We start from the raw sequence: 20,978 nt of genomic DNA, 5'->3' as shown, positions 1-20,978 counted from the left end.
GAACCATCTACTATAGCTGAAGTTTTCCTGTGTCCATCTGGCTCCTGCAGCTTCTTAGACCCAAGTAAACACACAGAGACTTATATTACTTATAAACTGTATGGCCTTGGCAGGCTTCTTGCTATCTAGTTCTTATATCGTAAATTAACCCATTTCTATTAATCTATAAGTTGCCACATGGCTTGTGGCTTACTGGTAATTTTACATCTTCTTCCTCTGTGTCTGGCTGGTGACTCCTGATTCAGCCTTCCTGTTCCCAGAATTCTCTTCTCTGCTTGTCCCACCTATACTTCCTGCCTGGCTACTGCCAATCAGCATTTTATTTATTAACCAATCAGAGCAAAACATTCACAGCATACAGAGCAATATCCACAGCAATCTATCAAGGCCCAGTTGTGTCATTTTTAATAGCTGTTCAATTAATTCCATACGGTTTACTGAGTGTTTTTGCCTTTGTTCAGAAGAACTGTAAAATGCTCACACTTTTGAGATAGACTCTCCCTACATACCTCAAGCTGGACTTGAACTCGTATATCTCTCTCCTGTGTCAACCTCCTAGGTGTTGGGATTGCAGGCATTAGCCACATTTTATAATCATATCCATCTCGGGGGTGGGGGGAGAGGAGAAATAGAGATTTAAATATTTATAAATGCAGTTGCCCAGAGGAAGACACATTTACTGGAAAAATACAGTCTTAGACACTGCTGCATTGAATGTGCCATGAAGTTGATGGATGCGAGCATGCTATTAGCAAAGCTGGCCAACTAAATCACAAACCAAGAAGCATAATCTGCTTTGGCATCTTGTATTCGTTACTCCTTAAAAGTTTAAAAGGGAATGACATGAATAAGTGAAGCAGCTACGTGAAGGCCAGTCTGTTTTGATGGAAAGGACTCCATGAAAGCTCCAGGACACACTTGAAGCCCTTTGGATACCAGTCAATCATGAAACTAAAAATAGCTTCTGAGTACTTGACTTGCCTGTGAATTTCCTAAGAACAGATGAGACACGTACAAGAAGAGTTAATTCTGGTTGCACAAAGAATTTGATGGTCTTGAAAATTCTAGTGCCAGTGAGCTGGCCCTGTGTATAGAATCTTTGTTGTGCAAACCCAATGCCCTGGGTTCAATCCCTAGAACCTATGTAAAGGTAGAAGGAGAGAACTGACTCCAACAAAGTTGCCTTCTGACTTCCATATGAGGGCTGTGGCATGTGCATACCTCTCATCTCTCTCTCTCTCTCTCTCTCTCTCTCTCTCTCTCTCTCTCTCTCTCTCTCTCTCACACACACACACACACACACACACATACAGATCAATAAAAAAAATGACTTAAAAATTCTAGTCTGATATGAGCATCAATCAGGGCTGTGTAGATGGAGGCTAATTAGGGGGACTTTAATAATGTCAATTTTCTGCTTATAACATTCTAATGACTTCCCTGGCCCTTACTATACCATTCAAAATTCTTTGCATTCCACAAGGCCCTGCACGCCATACCAGTCTATGTCCATTGACTCTTGTAGCAATCTTCCTGTTTCCTTGTGCTGTCATCCACTTGTTTTTCAGCTGAATACTATACATGTCTCTCTGCCTCAGAGCCTTAACCAATCATTTCTTCCTTTTATTTGCAGTACTCTACTATCGTTGGTTACATCTATGTGTGTATGTGCTCACATTGCTTCCTGGGGAAGCCACAGGACATCCTTTCATCATAGCGTCTTCAAGCGTTCTGCACCTCTGTTTCATCCAGCAAAGAGAAAACAGAATAAATTCGGTGCACGTGCAGTTTCTCCTTGAATGTCTGTCCTCCCCACTAGATTTTGCTCAGGGTGAAAATTCTCGCCTCTGAGCTCTAGTTTCCAGTGTGCACGTGTCTTTCGCCATCCTTTCTACCTACTGATTTGTGAGCTCAGAGCTTGAGAAAAAGAACAAGCGTGTTGTGGCTTTCCCTCTGCCAATGCTAGTTTGCCGGTAAGAACAGAACCCCGGACTAGTACATACCCTGGAAAGAGGAAGGAAGAAAGAAATGCAGTCACTTGTCCAGCAGGGCCAGTCTCCTGGGGCTGTGGGGAGCTGATCGGATTTATCAATACCATTGCTGACACTTCAGTTTTTATTCCAGTGATTGCTGTTTTAGTCTCTAAAACTCAAAGGGGAATGAACAAGATGCATACAGTCCTGCTAAATGATTAGCTTGCTTTATTAGAACGCCAAGAATTAGCACCCAGCTCAGTTCTCTAAATATTTATTAACTGTGTGAATTATTTAACCTCTCTAGCTGCTTGCCTTAAATATAAAGTGGTGCTCATGCCTACAAATCTAGGTGTGCTTTGTGAGTTTCCAAGACAGTGTGTTAAAGTGCTCAGCCCAGTACTTGGCAGGGGGCTGAGTGCTGAACTGGTGGTAGTTATTATCTGCCTGAGCCAACTGAGAAGAATTCTCACTTAGAGGTGTTTGATTCAACTCAGTGTTGGACTAATAACTCCTATCTAATTATATCTTCTTGATTAATTCCAGAATCTTTCTTAAGAATAACGCAAAATTTTTCAGCCTGATGTTATATACATGACAGAGATGATCTACAATATAAATAAAATGTAAATAATTATAGTCAACAGACACAAGTGGACATACAAAATTATGCAAAATATATTAAAAATAGGATTTCAATAATTTTTAAATTTACATTTAAGGTTTATTTTTATTATTTTTAATTATGTGTGTGAGTATGTGTCTGTGTGTGGGCATGTGCAGGTGTCCGTGGAGGTCAGAAGTATCAGATCACCCTGGAGTTGAGTCTCAGGCTGTTGTGAGCTGCCTGATGTGGGTGCTGGGAACTGAACTGGGGTCCTCTGCAGGAGCTGTATGTGCTCTTCACCACAGAAACGTCTCTCCAGTTCCCGTTCTTTCTGTTTCCTACTAATTCTTTCAAACTGAATTATTGAGAAAGCATTTTTAGAGCCTTAGAGTATATATTTCTGGATTTGATTGAAATCTACTTCCTGTGACCTGCACAGACCACGACACCCAGCACTGGCCCCTCTCGTGATGGGAATTCTGAAGACCAAATCTGATGTATGGTTGTATTCACTATCGATCTCTCAGCTTTCATGAATACAGACTCTGCCTTGGGGCCTTCTAACTTTAGTTATGTACATCGGTAATAAGTGGCATCAGACAAAGCCAGTGTCTTAGGGCATCAACCATAAAAGAGAAGATGTCTTGCTATGGAGCATCAGTGGTGTGAGACGAGAAGTCTTTTTATAACAAAATATCTGTGAGAAATTTTATTGGAACAAATGTAAAGCATCTTCCATTTATTGTGTGAGTGTGTGTGTATGCGCACGCACATGTGCACACATGCGTTGACATGTGCACACATGTATGGAGGCTAAATTTCACCATTAGGTACCCTCCTCTATAACTCTATCACTCTACTTTATTTTACTCAGACAGTCTTTCTCAGTGAACTCAGAGTTTGACATTTCTGACAGGCTGGTGAGTCAGCCAGCTCTTTGGATCCATTTGTCTCCACTTCCATCCCTAGTGCTGGTGCTATGGGAGCATGCTGCTCTGCCCAGCTTTTACATGGGTGCTAGGGATTCGAACTCAGGTCCCCATGCTTGCATAGCAAGAACTTTACTCACTGAACCATCTCCCCAGTCTCATTTCTTTTTTATTTTTTAAAAATGTTATTTATTTTATGTGTATGCATGTTTTGCCTATATATACATACACACACGTGTGTGTGTGTGTGTGTGTGTGTGTGTGTGTGTGTGTGTGTGTGTGTGTATGCAGCACATGCATGTCTGAATTCCTTGGAGCCAAAAGAGGAGCTTGATAAATCCCTCATGATAATAAGTCATTATCATCATGCAAAACCCTGTTAAATTAATACATAGCAGCACTACATTTTGGCATAGAAAATGTTCTGGTCAATTTGAGTTACTATATTAGAATACCATAGGCTGAATGGTTTACACAACAGACATTTATTTCTCATGGTTCTGGAGACCGGAAGTCTGGGATCAGGGTGGGAGAGTACTGGGTTCTGACGAAGATGCTCTGGGTTTTGAATAGATGTCTTCTCCTGCAGAAAGAAGGTGTGAGTGTACAGGCTCCCTTTCACGAGGGCTAGTCGTAATGATACAGCCGCCTTGATCAGGACTCCTTGGAGGGCCATTAGAGAAATCTGCTTGTCTAGCCCGGGTTGAGTTCTAGCATCCAAGCCACCCAACACATAAAAGAGTCAGTCCAATTGGGCAGACCAATCACCTGATGAAGGGACCAGCTCTGAGAAGGGATCATGCTTAGGAAGGCAAATCCATTCTGAGCTGTGCAAAAGACATAGGAGGAGTTTAAGAGAAAAAGAGTGATGAACCCATGCATAAAGTCATCCTCTGACCTCCATACACACTCTGGCAAATAAACACGTGCAAAATAATTACAATACATACATACATACATACATACATACATACATACATACATATATTTAAATTAGAAAGAACGAAAAGGCCTGTTAATTACATTTGTGATGTCACTATCAAAATCCCTGCCAGAAGCAACGCAGTAAAGGGATTTCAGTCCATCACAGAGCGGGGAAGGCAGGTGGAGCAGCCCCTCTGAGGCAGCAGCAGCACGGGGCGTGGCTTGTTCACATGGTAGCGGATGGATGCACAGAGAACAGACTGAAAGGATGGGTGAGAATCGCAGCAAGCAAACAAACAACCCAACACAAACCCAACCTGATCAAAACAAACCAAAAAAGCCCCAAACACCAAACCTGAGCCTGTCGGTAGCCATTTCAAATGAAAGCCTTAACAAAAAGGAGCCAACATTTATCAGATATGTCTGTCAATTCCCTGCATCTTGGAAGCTGACTGGCCAGTCACAAAGCAGTAAACGACAGAGGCCGCATTGGCTTTGGCTGCAGTCTTGCAAACATCCAAACTCTTCTACGGAAGTTTACATTGCATCCTGGCAGCTCTAGCAAGCTGTGCTTCCGAGTCGCAGGGGGAATTTCCTCAGCAGGCTTCAAGACACAAGGGGAAGTGGCATTGTGGAGCTCAGGGTCCAAAGAGGGTTGTGAATGTCTTCATCACAGAGAGTTGATAAATGTGAGGGATGATAGACACTGAGCAGTATGCAATGGACGTCAAACTCTTCCCCATAAATGTATACAGAAGAAGGAGGGAGATGAGTTAAGGGGGGGGGGGATGGAGGAAAAGAGAGAGAGAGAGAGAGAGAGAGAGAGAGAGAGAGAGAGAGAGAGAGAGAGAGAGAGAGGCAAAAGGGAGGAAAAGGAAGGGAAGACAAAAGAGGAAAGAAAGGGCGTGGGGAGGAGAGGGGAAGGAAGAAGGGACATAATCAGGCCCTGTTGCTGTCTATCCAAGCTCTGCTGGGAGCCTGGCCAGGAAAGGCAGGGACTGGAGCAACCTGGCCCTCTCTCCAAGTCTCTGTTTTCTCACCAGCAAATTGAGTTGAGGCTTGGCTTCCAAATTTTCTGCCCTTAAAATGTGCCTGTGTCCAGAGAGGGCATGAAAGCACCCTGCTTTACCCACTGCCAGCCCAGCACATCCCTTCCTCTGTAACTATTGTAGTATCCTCAGATAAACCATTGGAAGAAAAGAGGGGGGCAGATGGCTGGCTGGTTAATTCAGTTCCTCATAAATTACCCTAACAACGGAGGCTCATTTACATAATCAGGGAGGTGGTCTGCACAGATGAGCTCAGGGCTTGCCTGGTGACCCACACCTGACAACCCATTCCAGGCAGCTGTTTATTGCTACTGGGGACAGCAGCAGCTGCTCCCGGGATAGCCACAGAGCTGGGAGGAGAAATCGGTGCACAGAAAAGCCTGAGTCATTCCAGGCTGCAGCGAGGAATCCTGAATCAATGGCTGCTGGGACTCAGCAGCTGGGGACCCCCACAGTCCACAGATTCCAACTCCCTTGTGTCTTCTGCTGCCAAAGTGACTTCGATCCTCTTCTTCCTCTTTGGAGAAAATCAAGCAGGCAAGAGCTTTTGGGATGTGGATGGACTGGGAGAAGAAGTTACTCTCAGCATATACAGGAGAGAATGTGAGACAGAGTCACATGTAGAAAATTTCAACCAACTTCTTCAGACAAAAATGGCATGGGGGTGACCGAAGACCAGAGTGGGAGCATCAAATCGGGTGGCAGAGACTAGAACTCAGTGTGTCTCATCTCTGGCACACACAATGTGTTCTTGCTTTAAAGGCTACCCCTCCATCCACTACCATCCACATCTGTCATGGCTGCCCACCCCTACCCTTCCCAATCAAAGAAGGGAAAGAGAAACAAGGGAAAGAGAAACTAGGAAAAACCAAGGCTATGAGATAATTATTTATTAATCTAGTTTGTTTAGAAAAGCAGGTTTTGATAGTTCTTTACTATCCAATCTCTAAGTATAATGAAAAGAAAAATAAAATAGGAGGAGCGGAGAAGGCTTAGTGGGTTAAGGAACTTGCTGTGTAGGCCTGGAGACCTGGGTTTCATCCTTGGATCCCACAGTGGAGGGAGAGAACTGACTTCTGAATGTTGTCATCTGACTTCAATACAAATGCCTTGCGAGACACACACACACACACACACACACACACACACACACACACACACACACACAAACCACACACACACACACACACACACACACATGCATACATGCACAAAATAGTCAAAAACAAACAAACGTGAATAGCTAGCTTGTACCTCTCATAGAATCCGAGAACTAAAAATAAAACACAAGAACAAAAATCCCTTTAGCCTGTTCTTCAAATGCTTCTTCAATCAACTTGCAAAGCTGATGGTGTTATGCCCAGACCTGAGGGACCCCCAGAAGACCACCACAGAGACCGAATCCCACATGTAAAAGCAAAGAGCCTTTATTTTTCAAGCTCCAGGTTGGTCTCTTTGTCTGTCTGACACAGTGGTGAGAGCAGAGAGCCCTGAGCTCAGGTGGGGTGGGGTTTTATCACAGCAGAGGTTGGGGGGGGGGGAATAGGGAATGTTTGGAATATCAGCTTTTTCCCCCTTAGATGCAGGCTCCACTGGGTGGGGTCAGCTTATGGCTCTTCCTGGGTCCAGGCGTTGCCTGCCAGAAGCTGTGTCTGGGCCTCTAAGCCTGTCATGGCAGCTGTGTGGCCAAGCTGTTTTGGGGCCCCCCCACAGATGGTATTCAGGCATTCTCTCCCCATGTACTACTGCGTTCCTCCTCCATGAACAAGGGGATAATCATCCCTACGGGAGGTTCTGCCTTTAATCCACCCCTTTCTCAGAGTAGGGGCCACCTGACAGTTAATGTACAGTCATGTCCTTCCCAGAAACACGAGTGGGCTTTTCATTGCAAAGTTTCACTGAAATTCTGGGAAATGCAGATTACATTTAAAGGTTCTTTTTAAAAGGGTGCGGGAATGATTGGAGGACCTCCTTTGCCATCATAAAACACAGATAAAAATGCACAGTCATTGCACAGAGGCACAGCGGAGGAATTTTATGGTCTGCTTTTCTGCTCACTGCGTGGCTTTGAATAAAAAAACCTCGGAGCTTAGGAATAACCCATTGGTGTCTGTGGCAGAGTTGCTCAGGTAAGGGACAGCACACAAGGCTCCAGTGTGGGTTAGCAATGTCACCTGGTAAGGGTCCTACCTGCTTATCACTTGTTTCTAGGTGACACTGGTGAAATTGGGGTCTGTCCTTGGAATTCTTCATCTCATTAATAAAAGCATTTAAGAATGGACTCAAGTGGAAGCTGGAAGATCATTTTATTAGGGCTTAAGAGAAAAACTCAGGGTAGGCAAGCTGTGAATCTCAGAGGCTGACTGTAGGAGAAAGAAGACTAGAAAGAAAGAAAAGCCATGCCTTTTGAGTTCAGCGGGTATACAGGTCAGCCGCAGGGCAGGGCAGGGCAGTGCAGGGCAGGGCAGGGCAGGGGCATTTAGATCAAGAGTAAGGATGCCCAAAGTGTTGGGTAAAATATGCTTAGAGCAGAAGGATGGAAGAAAATGAGTAGCAAGCTGAGGAATATGACATCAAATGACTGTGGCTCCATTAGCTATTGTGCTGGTGGCGGGGTGGGTGGGGTGGGGGGGTGGGGGGTGGGGGGTCGGGTGGGGCAGGAATTCTGGGAAGGAACAATACAGCATTGCATTTTGAGGTAATCCCAGCACTCGGTAGGCAGAGGCACGCAGATCTCTGTGAGTTCAAGGACAGCCTGGTCTACAGAGCAAGATCCAGGAAAGGCGCAAAGCTACACAGAGAAACCTGTCTCGAACCCCCCCCCCCCCAAAAAAAAAGGTAATTTTCCACCTATCTCTTTAGCATAGCTTGAGGTGAATTCACTGCCAGCTACACCTACCATGGTGCTACCCTAACCCTCCCAAATGACAGAAGGAACTGGGGAGAGAGCAAGCATGATCAGTCAAGGCTGTAGGCTATTCATTTATTTACTTAGATTCCTCAGAAGCTAAAAATTTTTAAACATTTTTTCAATATCCAGTTTGATAAAGAGAAAAACAAAATATGAGGGCTGGCCAGTAGCTCAGTGGGTTAAAGCACTTGCCACACTAATCTGGCAACATGAGTTTGATCCTCGGATCCACAGTACACAGAGAAAACAATTTCTGAATGTTGCCCTCTGACCTCCATACATATGCCACACCCTGAATACAGACAGATACAAACACACAAACAGAATGTGACTAGCTCTGTTGCACCTCTCATAGAATTCAAGGGAAAACACAACACAATATGAAACAACAACAACAAAACACCCATTGATCATTACAATCTCCTTCAGTTTGCAAAGCCGGTGAGTGCTGGGACTCGGACATGCCCTGCTGAGGCATTATTGCATCCCTTCCTATTTTATAAACAAGGGACTACGTATGCATTGCAGGAAAAGGGTCCCAAAGTATGCTCAGCTAATCACCAGGACCCACTGTCTATCTATACCATGTGTCGGATATTACCGTACAGTTTTGATACAAAAACACCTGATGTATGACTTCTCATGAGGCACTCTCACTTTTGTTGTGGGGATAAGACTTCTGCCCAACCTTGCCCTCAGAACTGCCATAGGTCAACATAGGTCTTAGCTACCGAAGAGACTATAAACGTCGGAGAAGCACAGAACTGCTCTCCCCATCTCAAGATCCCTTCTAAAGCGAGGAAACTGTTGAGAATTGCTTTGTCATCATCAGTACCGGAATGCTGGCTTTATCCACAGACTTGAACAACCAATTGGGTCATATGACTCCAGGGGACTCTAAAAGGTTTCTTTTCCTGCTAGGTTAAGCCAATTCCTCCATTGGCTCAGCTGCAAAATCTTCAACAACCATGTAGCTTCACCCCCCTCCCAATTTTTCTTTTGAGGACAAGAAGGCCTGAAAAGGAAGCCAGCCTGACATTTGAAGATATGAAGAATGTTCTACCTTTTTAAGACCTCAGGTGTCATTCTGAAGGAAAGGCGATTTGATGATGGAATGTGACACTAGGTGTAGCCAGGAGTAAGCTTTTGCTAAGAGTGGAGTCCATGAGCTTTCACAGTGAGCAGAAGGTTGGAAGGAAGAAATCCAAGGAAGAAATCCAAAGCTTTGGTGCTTCCTATCTGGGCTCAAGTTTAGCCAACATACAGTCCCATTCAGGCAGGTTGTCCATCTTTTGCTTCCCTGATGCCATTTCCCCTAAGTGGCAAACTTTAATAAAACAGACCCATACGTCAGCAATTGAGAATAATGAATATCCCCTTTTTTTTTTTTTTTTTTTGGTTTTTCGAGACAGGGTTTCTCTGTGTAGCTTTGCGCCTTTCCTGGAACTCACTCTGTAGTCCAGGCTGGCCTCGAACTCACAGAGATCCGCCTGGCTCTGCCTCCCGAGTGCTGGGATTAAAGGCGTGCGCCACCACCGCCCGGCGAATATCCCCTTTCTAAGTGAGAATTAATCAAACATGCCAGACCGGTTCTTTTATCATCCTGCTAACCACATAAGCAGCAGGGGGCCTGGTGGCTTTAAATGGGACAGTGCCTGTTCTGCAGCCCTGGCCTTCCAGTTTGCACCCAATGCTTTCTGCATTCTCATTGTCTCATTTCAAAACAAAGGGATAACAGAAAGAGACTTAAAAGCGGTAGGAACAGGCTGTGCTGCTGCCTTTGCTTATAGTCAGGTTATTCTTGTTGTCCTGGCAATAAATAGTAGCTGGCGACACAGCCAGCCATATTCCAGGGTTTGCATCGGGTGAAGTTTAAACTAAAGCATTTGGGATGTCTCTGCAGCCTCTGAGCTTCCACCAAGAGGCCAGCTGCCATTGTCACTTTGTCACAGAGTTCTGCAGAGTTGGGGAGGGTTTATGGGCGGCTCTCAGCTTCCTGTCTGAAAATCCTTTCTCCCAGAGAGAGGCAAACAAGGGAAATGAAAAAGAAGAGAAAAAACTCCAAACAACAAAACAGCTCTTCTCTCACAAGTAAAAGCAGGCCTGCTGTGTTTGGTTTTATTCAAGACAATTTTGTACCTATGCAAAGCCCACACACATTGGCCTTGTTGGGCTGTAAACTGGAACAGAGCCCTTCTATCAAATTCTCAGGCAGGCAGAGTGTTCCTAGAATCACACTGTTCAGGCGTTCTCTCTGAAGTGATGAGTCATTCAGGAGTCATGATTCACTCCGGAGTGTAACTGGAAGACTGGAGCCATGTTAATTTTGTCCGCCTCATTTTCTCCATCCAAGTCACTTTCCATCTATGAGTTCTGAGCTCAAAAGAGCACATCAAGTTTGGTCAAGAAATGTATATATCAGTTTCTCTCTGTTTCATTCTAAATATAAAGAGGAAGGCTTTAAGGTTCCAAGTGACAGGTAGTTTTGAAAGCTGAATGTAGGTGCAATATCCCATGCTGCTCCCAGCAACAGAAGAGAGATTTTTACATTCCTTACAGTCAGTACACACACACACACACACACACACACACACACACACTTCCTCACTGACATATATTTCTGATGAATGCATCATTTTCTCCCAAAATTAGCTGCACTTTGATAGGGAGTGGTAGTTTATGGGTCTTGGGAGACCAGAAGATCACAAGTTCGAAGCCACCCTTAGATGTACATAGTGAGATCCCATCTCAAAGAGCAAAAGAAATCAGTATCTCTCTATGTGCGTTTTCCTCTCTCTGAACAGGACGACCTCCAGAGTAAATCCGTGTGGTGTGCTCTGGGGGTTGATCAGCAGAATGGAGCTTAGCTCTCTCCGGGGAAACCTTCAGTGGAGGGCATTTCAGAGAACAGCATGAGCTGTTGACAGCTGTGCCGTCCCTAGGGCTCACCCTGCCTCAAACAGCTGGTGTTCACACGATCACAGGTTCATCCTAGGGACTCTCAGTTGAAGCCCCAGTAGCTACTATCACCACCGAGCTGGCCTGTCTTCCTTCTCTTCACGAAGCCCTAGTGGATTCAACCTCTATTCCTGCCGTCCACGTGTTTTTTGGTGTGGGAGAAGTCATATCCTTGAATCCTACCCAAGAACGGATCCAGAGGGGGTGACTTGCCTCCTTGCCATGCACTAGGCTCCACACTGCTGGAGGTTTGCCAAGTTTGGTGGCGTTGTGATAGTTTTCATGACTTTGAAAAGTTAGGGGTTATTGACAAAGCATGATTTAGGCCTCCCCTACTTTGTGGATCAGAACTACACTCTGGCATGGCTCTTTCCTGAGGACTATAGTAACCTGTAGTCTGATGTCCTCGGCCTCCCGTTGTAGCCTGGTGAGCGCCCCTGCTCACTACAGCCCAGGCTTCAGTTGTGGTCTAGTGAGGTGTCCGTGTAGACTCTGAGCAGCTCCTTGTCTTGCTAAAGTCTCACTGTGCAGATTCAGTCACTTCAGCTCAGTCTTGAGGCCCTGCTAGGACTCCAGCTTGGTGCGCTGTGGCTAATAAGTTGGCAGGGAGCTGGGTGATTTGGAGTTTTGCCTCAGAAACGCCAAGAGTTTCTCTCCAAGAGTTGTCTGCAGTCAACTGCCTGCAAACAGCTTATGCACGTATGTTCATCTGGTTTTGTAGTTTTCGAAGCCGGAGTTACTCCATCACAGCTAGAAGAGCCCGAGTCCTTCTTGTCTTCTTTAAGCCCCATCACCGTTCTTGGCAGATGATAGTTTTCAGATCCCCACAGCTCGATGTCTCCCTTCTCCTCCAGTTCCCAGCTTCTTGTGTAGTCTCATCTCAAAGAGGCCAGGGTCCCTTAGGAATGTGCGCTTCTAAACAATTCCAGGTCATTTGGACCTTTTAAGCCTCCGGGCCAGTATATCTTTTCTCAGACAGTGGAAAAGGGCTTTCAAATACTTAATTCAAATCCCGATTTTAACCTTTTCTGTAAAGATGAGGACATTCATTTTTATTTCACTAGGGCTGTGAGGGTTAAACCATTTGGGATCCCAGGGGAGGCAGTCAGATGTTCATTGCTTGTGTGATCACAGCAATAAGCAGGCACCCTGAAGATGCTGTGGGGCTTTCGATTTAATTTTCCCTGACAGTGGCTGTCAGGGGCAGGTCACACCACTCTCTCATAAAGCCTTCATGTATTATGGAACAAGGTGTCTAATCTCTCATGAACAAAGATAAGGCAACCTCACCACAGCTACTAGGGTGGCTGTCCCCGCTGGCACTCTTAGGTAAACAAAACGACCTCTTAGGGGAATGTGCAAAATCCTGGGGTGGGGCGGAAGCTAAAGTCAGTTGTCAAAGTTTCATAGGAAAAAATAAATTGCTAAAATGGGGTGAAGGGGAGCTTAAGTCGCTAGCGGGTGGCTCTTACCCCCTAGTGACTTACCAGTCGGTTCAAAGGAGAAGTCATTAAAGTCCCCAGCCTTGTTCAATGAGTCAACTGACTGACGACGTCTCAGCAGCCATGGAGACCTGACTAATTAGTTCCTAGGTGTGTGTGTGTGTGTGTGTGTGTGTGTGTGTGTTGAGCTGGGTACAGACCAGCAAAATTCCAGGCTGGGGACTGTAGCATTTTTCAGCACAAAGCATTGCAGGCGTCTGCAGCAGTAGCTAGCACGCCAAGCGCATAGTGCTCAATAGAGAAATTGCGGAAGTTATTTTTTTTTAAAAACCCGGACAAAGTAGATGCTTCCAGCCGCACTAGAATATGCTAACCTGGAAAGCTAGTGCGAAACCCGCAGCACCCTTTTCCCTTAGCAACATCCTTTCCTCTCGGGAGCACCCTTTCCCAGGGGTAAAGCAATGAATTGATCCCTCCAAGGGGGTTGAGCTCCCCTTTAGTAAAGTCTACCTTAAAGAAAGTTATGTGTTCATTCTCCAGAAACGTGCGCCTGTCCACACTGGGGTCTCCCTACAGCCCTCAGTCCACCACGCCCCAAGCTCGAACTCCATTCCCCGGGGTGTGGGACGCCTAGAGGACTCTGCTCCCTGGCAGGGGACGACAATCACCGCACAGAATGCGGGCTGCTGCAGCCAGGGAAGCAATGACTCAGCATGGTCCTGTGGCCGGGAAAGAGGGAGCGGCACAGAGCCATGTGGAGCCCCAGTGTGAGGACCTCTACCCCTGATGTCTCTTTTGATTGTCCCTTGCTCTCTGTGACAGGTCACACCACCGCCCGCGTGCAGCTTCTTGAGTCACCCACGCTGCGCACAGAAGTCTCGTCTATGCGGGTTGCAAGACATCCTAGCAGGAGAACCCCCTTTTCACTAGCCTGTGCCTCCCGGTCACTAGGGGAGGACCATTGTCCATAAGTACCATTGTCCGCTTTGTCCAAAGATCTCTCCTCATGCTTCTGCAAGGCTTCTGATTTCCTGCCTCTCCCACCAGCCTGCTTTCAGCATTAAAAAAAAAAAAAAAAACTAGAAAAGTTACAATATTGAACTTTAAGCCTTAGAAATGCTGAAGCGCCAGCTCCCCCACTCCCAACCCCACGCAAGAAGAGAAGGCTTGCGTGTCGGAGAAAATGAAACAAAAATGTCCTGTACTCTCTGTCACTCAAACTGCGTGACTGCAAAGACCCTCAACTCTGGGAGCAAAAACTGCAGGCGACGCCCTAGGAGGCTCTCGCCGTCCCCGCGCTGCTCCAGGCCACCAGCAGAGGCGCTGTCGGAGCAGCAAACTCCCGAACAAAGGAGGGATTTCAGTGGGAAGATGAATTCCTCGCACACCTTTCCAGGGAAGAGGGCACCCCAAAAAGTTCTTCCAAAAGAAAGGCCTTGGAGACGTAGCTCCCTGTCTCCCATTTAGTCGTCTGTCAACCCTTTAAATAATAATAAAGTATAGGTTAAAACACACACACACACACACACACACACACACACACACACACACACACACACCCCCAAATAGTCTGAATTAAGCTTTTTTTATCTACCAACCTCCTTAAATTGATCTCTGGGATCCCCCAAAAATTTATAGAAAAATTATATGAATGCCTACGATACCCACCCTACATTCTTTGGACTTGTTCTTTATGTCTCTCAGAGAAGGGCACCCCTCTAAGGTTGGTTTTCATCACTTTCAGAGTAAGACCAGTGGAGAAAGGGTTATTCATTTGTCTGTTCTTACAGATACAGACCACGCACCCCTCCTGCAGCTCATACCCCCGGGTTCTCTTTCAGAATAGAAGTTTGGTTCTTTCCCTTTGTTTTACTACTTGGCAATTTGTGGTTACGTCATTTTTGTTTGCCTTTTGCCTTGAATTGGTTAACCACAGCCTCTCCTTGGCCGTGTCCCCGCAGAAAGGTTGCCTAATGACATAGCAGAACTATAAACTAAACGGGTGTCAGTGACAAAGCAGAATCTCAGGGCTTTGGAGACTTCTTAATGAGCCATCATTCCTGCCTCTGGCTAGACCTGCCGATGAGATAATGTCTCTGGCTGAGGAGAACTTGGACTGTAACCTGTTAATGGCCAGGGAGCCATAGATCTCCGTGTACGTCTCGGGAACAACGTTGGTACATGTGGGTGTTGGGCGTTTGCTTTCTGCTCCTGCTGCAGCTTAGATCAGGAGATCTTTTTGAGGACAGCACAGTCAAACAGAAATGTGACCCCACAGTGCTATGTAGCTCATGTGGGAGCAGGCCCTGTTGTCACAGACACGAGAAAAGTTAATGCTACACGATAAGAACAGAGGTCGAGCCTGGAAGGTTCCTTGCTTGTCATACTCTTTAATTACCCTGAAATAGCCCAGAGACATCACCCTTGGAGAACAGTCTCCTTTCTTCAATGAGAAACAGAGGCACAGAGAAGTTGGGGTGCATGCAACTTGAGGATACACATCTCCTGATACTCTGCACAGTGCCTCAACCATGGTCCAGATGTATTAACCAAAATAATTGGCAAGTTATGTCTAAAATCGCTACTATGCTTTGCCAGGAACCAACATTTCAAGGTTACTCGGACTTTGATCTAAATCTGATGTATCTTTGTGGTTTTTACCTTTAAAAATTCTTTATCCCTGACCTTGGCCACCAAGATACCTTTTGGAGGCTCAAGTGTACTCTTGGGTCTGGCCATCCATGAAAAGGACTTGAAACTTTTCACTGCTTTAATTGGCTGAATCAGTGTCTTCCTTCCTTCCTTCCTTCCTTCCTTCCTTCCTTCCTTCCTTCCTTTGTTTTGGCTTGTTTTATTTGTTTATTTATTTATTTTTGAGACAGCATTTCTCTGTAGCCCTAGCTATCTTGGAACTCAATTTGTAGACTAGCTGGCCTCAAACTCAGGGATCCGCCTCTGCCTCAGTCAGAGAGAAAAACCTGCACCTCACAAGCTTGCTCCATTCCATCCCGATTCTACCACTTCTTTGTTAAAGAATGCATTAACAGGGCTGGGGAGGTGTCTCTAGAGCTAAGAGCACTTACTATTCTTCCAGAGGACCTGAGTTCAGTTCCCAGCACCTGGAAGGTTGTCTCATAACTGCCTCTCAGTCCAGCTGCCAAGCACCCAGATTCCTCTTCTGGTCCTAGGCACTCTTGTACACACACCCACATCTAATGTACATACACACATACACATAATTAAAAAATAAACCTTTTTAAAAATGTATTTCTTAAAAGTGTCATTTTACTAAAAATAGGAGTATACAGAAGGGTTTTTATTCTTTGAATGTTGCTTACAACCCATCATTTGCACTCTTTAATACACTTTCTGGAAACTTCTGTGGTAAGTTGTAGTGAGATCTTTATTCCGTGTTTGAAAACACACTCTCACTAAATGCCCTTTAAATTTAACCATATTTCCAGCCCAAACCAAACGTGAGCAATCTTAGTGACTTCATTACGCATTGTTTGCCCTGTGTGTTTTTACCCTATACGTAACCTGCACGTTTTAAAGGAAAGAATCATGGTACAGCTTGAGATCTCTTTAGGTCTCATATGCCTTATTCTAGCCAGAGGAATGACATTACAAGACCCTTGAGGACGTGGCAAGTGATGACATTGGATACGCCCCAATGAATTATTGACACTGATTTCTTTATGTTTATTGTTTTTAAAGAAAAAAGACACTACAGTGATCAGGGCCCCCCGAATTCCTTACACTGTGAATCAGCTTCCCCTGGTTCCTTCTAACATAATAAAGCCGTGGAGCTGAGAGGCTCTTACTTATTGCTCCTAAAACTCAGACTCACGGAAACAGTGTAAGTGCACACCAGGGACAAGGCAAATTGCCGAGGAAAAAAAGAGCCAGCCTCACAACTCAGAACCCTAAATCCCAATGCCATCTTGTCGGCTCCCTGCAGCTAGCAGCCCTGCTCAGCTCCCAGCTCCAAATCTCCAAGACCCAACTGCATTTATTCTGGATATGTCTCTCCCTTTAGCTCACAGCCTGATGCTGACAGTGACTGGCTGCAGCCGGCTCGTTTATGAAAAGAGCTTTTAGATGGATTAAAATGTCAGGCACCTGGACAGCTTAAATTGAAAGCTAGAGGTGTTTTTTCTGAGTGCAAAACTCCCTCCTGCATAATCCCTCCCACTTCCCCATGCAAGGAGGTGTCAGTGTGAAGGGAGACAAAGTGGCCGAAGGGTCATTAAACAATACATCTCAGGATGTGTAAAGTGAGTGACTGAGCTGCATGCTGACCCACAGTGAGAGAGATTCCATTTCTCTTCCACTCCAGCGTGTAATGATCCATGCCAGCCAGTTATTGAAAACCGCACTGCACTCGGGAGACCGGAGCCGATCCCTGAGTTTGAGGCCAGCTGGGCTACAAATTGAGTTCCAGGATAGCTAGGGCTACACAGAGAAATGCTGCCTCAAGATAAATAAATAAACAAACAAACAAACAGAACAAGCCAAAACAAAGGAAGGAAGGAAGGAAGGAAGGAAGGAAGGAAGGAAGGAAGGAAGGAAGGAAGGAAGACACTGATTCAGCCAATTAAAGCAGTGAAAAGTTTCAAGTCCTTTTCATGGATGGCCAGACCCAAGAGTACACTTGAGCCTCCAAAAGGTATCTTGGTGGCCAAGGTCAGGGATAAAGAGTTTTTAAAGGTAAAAACCACAAAGATACATCAGACTTAGATCAAAGTCCGAGTAACCTTGAAATGTTGGTTCCTGGCAAAGCATAGTAGCGATTTTAGACATAACTTGCCAATTATTTTGGTTAATACATCTGGACCATGGTTGAGGCACTGTGCAAAGTATCAGGAGATGTGTATCCTCAAATTGCATGCACCCCAACTTCTCTGTGCCTCTGTTTCCCATTGAAGAAAGGAGACTGTTCTCCAAGGGTGACGTCTCTGAGCTATTTCAGGCAATGGAGGAGTATGAGGAGCAAGGAACCTTCCAGTCTGGCTCCCCTGGTCTGCTCTTGCCCCTCTGTCTCCCATACTTTACTCCCCTCACTCAGCCAAAGCTTTTTCAAAGGAAGAATCTGATAGCTACTGATGATGCCTTAAGGGACTGTGCATCGAGGTAGAAATTCCACCAGGGACAGTGACATTCTAAGACCTGTGTGAATTTCAAATGGGTGGGTTTGGGTCTAGTACGTAAAGTATTTGAATGAGGCATTAACAGCTTAGAAGATAAAAGATGCCATGAATGATATTTCAAAAAAGGGAGAAGGACTAGGGAGATGGCTTCGTGGTTAAGAATGCTTGCTGCTCTTACAGAGGACTTGTATTCTGTTCCCAGCACCCACATCTGGCAGCTCACAACTATCTGGAACTCCCATTCCAGGGGATCCAACTCCCTCTTCTGGCCTCCAGGGCCACCTGCACTCACATGTACATCTCTGCTAAGACATATACATACACACAAAATTAAAAATAAAATAAAAATAAACAACAACAAAAGGACAAGGGGTTGGGAGCTGCCTCAGCAAGTAAAGGCCCTTGCTGCACAAACCTTATGATCCCAGAACCCACTCAAGAGTTCAAGGAAAGAAATTACAAAGTTGTCCTCCAACTTTTACATGTGTGTTCTGCACATGTAGGACCACACATGCATTATACACAGACACAACATTCACATCATATACACACATAATACACACACACACACACACACACACACACATACTAAAGTTCACACACACACAAAACAACGACTAAGAAATTAAAAGACAAAATAATGGAACTGGAGAGGTAAGTCAGTGATTAAGAGAACTGTTGTTCTTTCAGAGTACTTGCTCTGGGTTCCCTGCTCCCAAATGGTGGCTCTCAATAGTCTGTGACCACAGTTCCAGAGATCTGATGCCCTCTTCTGGCCTCTGAGGGTACCAGGCATGCACGTGGTGCATATAGAGCCATACAGGTAAACACTCATATATATAAAATAAAAAAAATGTAAAAAAAGAAACAAACACTGTAGCTCACTATAACCAGACAATGACCAGTTAAAACAATGCCAATCATGTAATAGAGATCTAAATAATGGATGCACTCAACACTGATGAGATTTGGGGGTTTTTCACACTCAATTGGAGACTCTACGAACTTAAACACTGTCCACATGCTTTGGATAAGTAAATTCTGTGACTGCAGCCTGAGGGAATGCTACAACGTGGGACAAAATTTATGTGTATGTCTTGCCTATGTGTGTTAATAAGAAATCTGGAATCTATTTTCTCATCCAACTGTATGACATACATGTGACTCATCACTTTGGAAGAATACTAAACAGCCTTTCAAATGAACTGTGGATATTTAATGAAAACATTTATTTGAAAACATGTTTTTCACATATACAACATTACATTAAAAGTTAGGATAAATGATTACATAGAGTACGACCCCACTTTAGATAAAATCTTATATAAACATAATATTGCAATGAAAACTTTTTTTTATAGATGTTTAAAAAATTTTCCTTATAGACTCCCCCCCCCATACTAGACATGTGGCTTCTCAAAACTTCTGTTAAGATGAGGAGGGTCTTGAATTTCTGACGTTCATGCCTCCACTCCCCTAGTCCTGGGATGACAAGTGTGTGCCACCACACCTGGCTTTACACCGTGCGGGGAACCAAACCCAGGGCTCATGCAAGCCAGGCAAGAACTCCAGCAGCTGAGCACATCCCCGGGACGAGACACAGGCGCACCAGCAGACATCTGCGGGCAGGTCACACCAAAACCAACCCAGTAGATACTTGTGGGTTCTGGGTTTGTACTAGGGCGTTTGCTACACAAGAAGATCGGTGGGTGACCTCTGGGAGAGAGCTCTGGGACCGGCAGTTCCACCCTGCACACAGCACAGGCCATCTGCTGTCACTGAAGCTGGGACACGCAGGCTTTTATGGTTAGATTCTCTGAGGTTTCCTCACCCCCTCGCCTGCTTGCTCCAATGAACACTTTGTCCCACAGGCGGTAAACGCAAAGAAAGGCTTGCGATATCACGGAATGCCAGGAAACGTGGTAAAGAGCGTGCGATGGAGCAGGGTCTAGACAAAACACAGTTCTGCAAGAGATATGAAAATCCCGCGTTGCACCGTTTCCTGAGAACCACCCTTGCGACTGTTGGCTAGAAAAATACTATCCATGATGGGAAAAGGAAATACAATATCCATCTCTCCTCTTTCTCCCCAAACCCTCGGCTTCAATATCACATGGTTGGATGGAAACAGCAGGGGCTCAGCTGTAATTACCTTATAAATAATGAATAAGGCCCTATTATTATTACTTAAAAAATCCCATTTTGGAATGAGTCTCTTGATAGCAGCCGAAGCTTAATTTAGCTAAATAACTATTCTGCATTAGCTAATGTGGCCCATTATTTTTAGGCTCAAAAGATATTTCCAGATGTACTATGACAGGGGTGATTTATCACTGTTCTGGGGGCCACAGTCATGACATGCCAGGGCTGTATCTGGGTTTATTATCAGTTTCCACTGAGACACTGGCTAAATTAGTTTAGTCGTGTATTATCCATAGGCTGTTTGTGGGAGACACTGGTCTGTCCAGTGTTCTGCGTTTGGAGAGTTCAAGCCTCACATAAACCCCCTTAAAAATACTTTTGATATGAAGTTATAAAGCTATTGGAAGTAACTAGGTAGACAGATAACAGAGTCTTAGCTTTGCGCATTTTCCTTGTTGATTTGAATGTGCTTGTATTCAAAGACAGCCTGCCAAAATAATGTGATCACTTCTGAGTGAAGAATTATTAAAATCATGATATTTTTTCCCTTCTGGCTATGTTTCTATGTTTTCTGCTGTAGGAATATGTTAACTATTATACCCAGGAAAGAAAAGGTTTCAATAAAGCATGTCATTCTGAGGTCTTTGCCCTGGTCTCCCAGAATGCATTAAGTCACTTCCGTGGTATGCAGGGGGATCTCAGGATGGTGACCTGATCCTGCATATCATTAGAAATAATTGACTGAAAATGTAATCTCTGGAGCTTTATTACATCCACCCTGGCAGCTGTGACTCCCCATGGGAGAAAGCACCTAACAGTCCATCCCGAACAGTCTGTAAGGCTGGTTCTGATTGGTTCAGGAACCTATCCATTGTGCTTGCTGTCAAAAGATG

General features: G+C 45.0%; 1 long non-coding RNA gene across 1 annotated transcript in view; it reads left to right on the top strand.

The window, feature by feature from the left end:
• The window catches only part of LOC128107234 (uncharacterized), a 47,365-nt gene extending 26,641 nt beyond the window's left edge, over positions 1-20,724 (top strand). The window contains exon 2 of the long non-coding RNA XR_008217019.1: positions 13,334-20,724. This is a non-coding gene — a long non-coding RNA (uncharacterized LOC128107234). The remainder of the gene's footprint in view (positions 1-13,333) is intronic.
• The last annotated feature ends 254 nt before the right edge of the window (positions 20,725-20,978 follow it).

Source organism: Peromyscus californicus, unplaced genomic scaffold (genome assembly GCF_007827085.1).
Source record: "Peromyscus californicus insignis strain IS unplaced genomic scaffold, ASM782708v3 Scaffold_12__1_contigs__length_115047231, whole genome shotgun sequence".
Taxonomy (NCBI): domain Eukaryota; kingdom Metazoa; phylum Chordata; class Mammalia; order Rodentia; family Cricetidae; genus Peromyscus; species Peromyscus californicus.
This window is presented reverse-complemented; position numbering and strand designations above follow the sequence as displayed.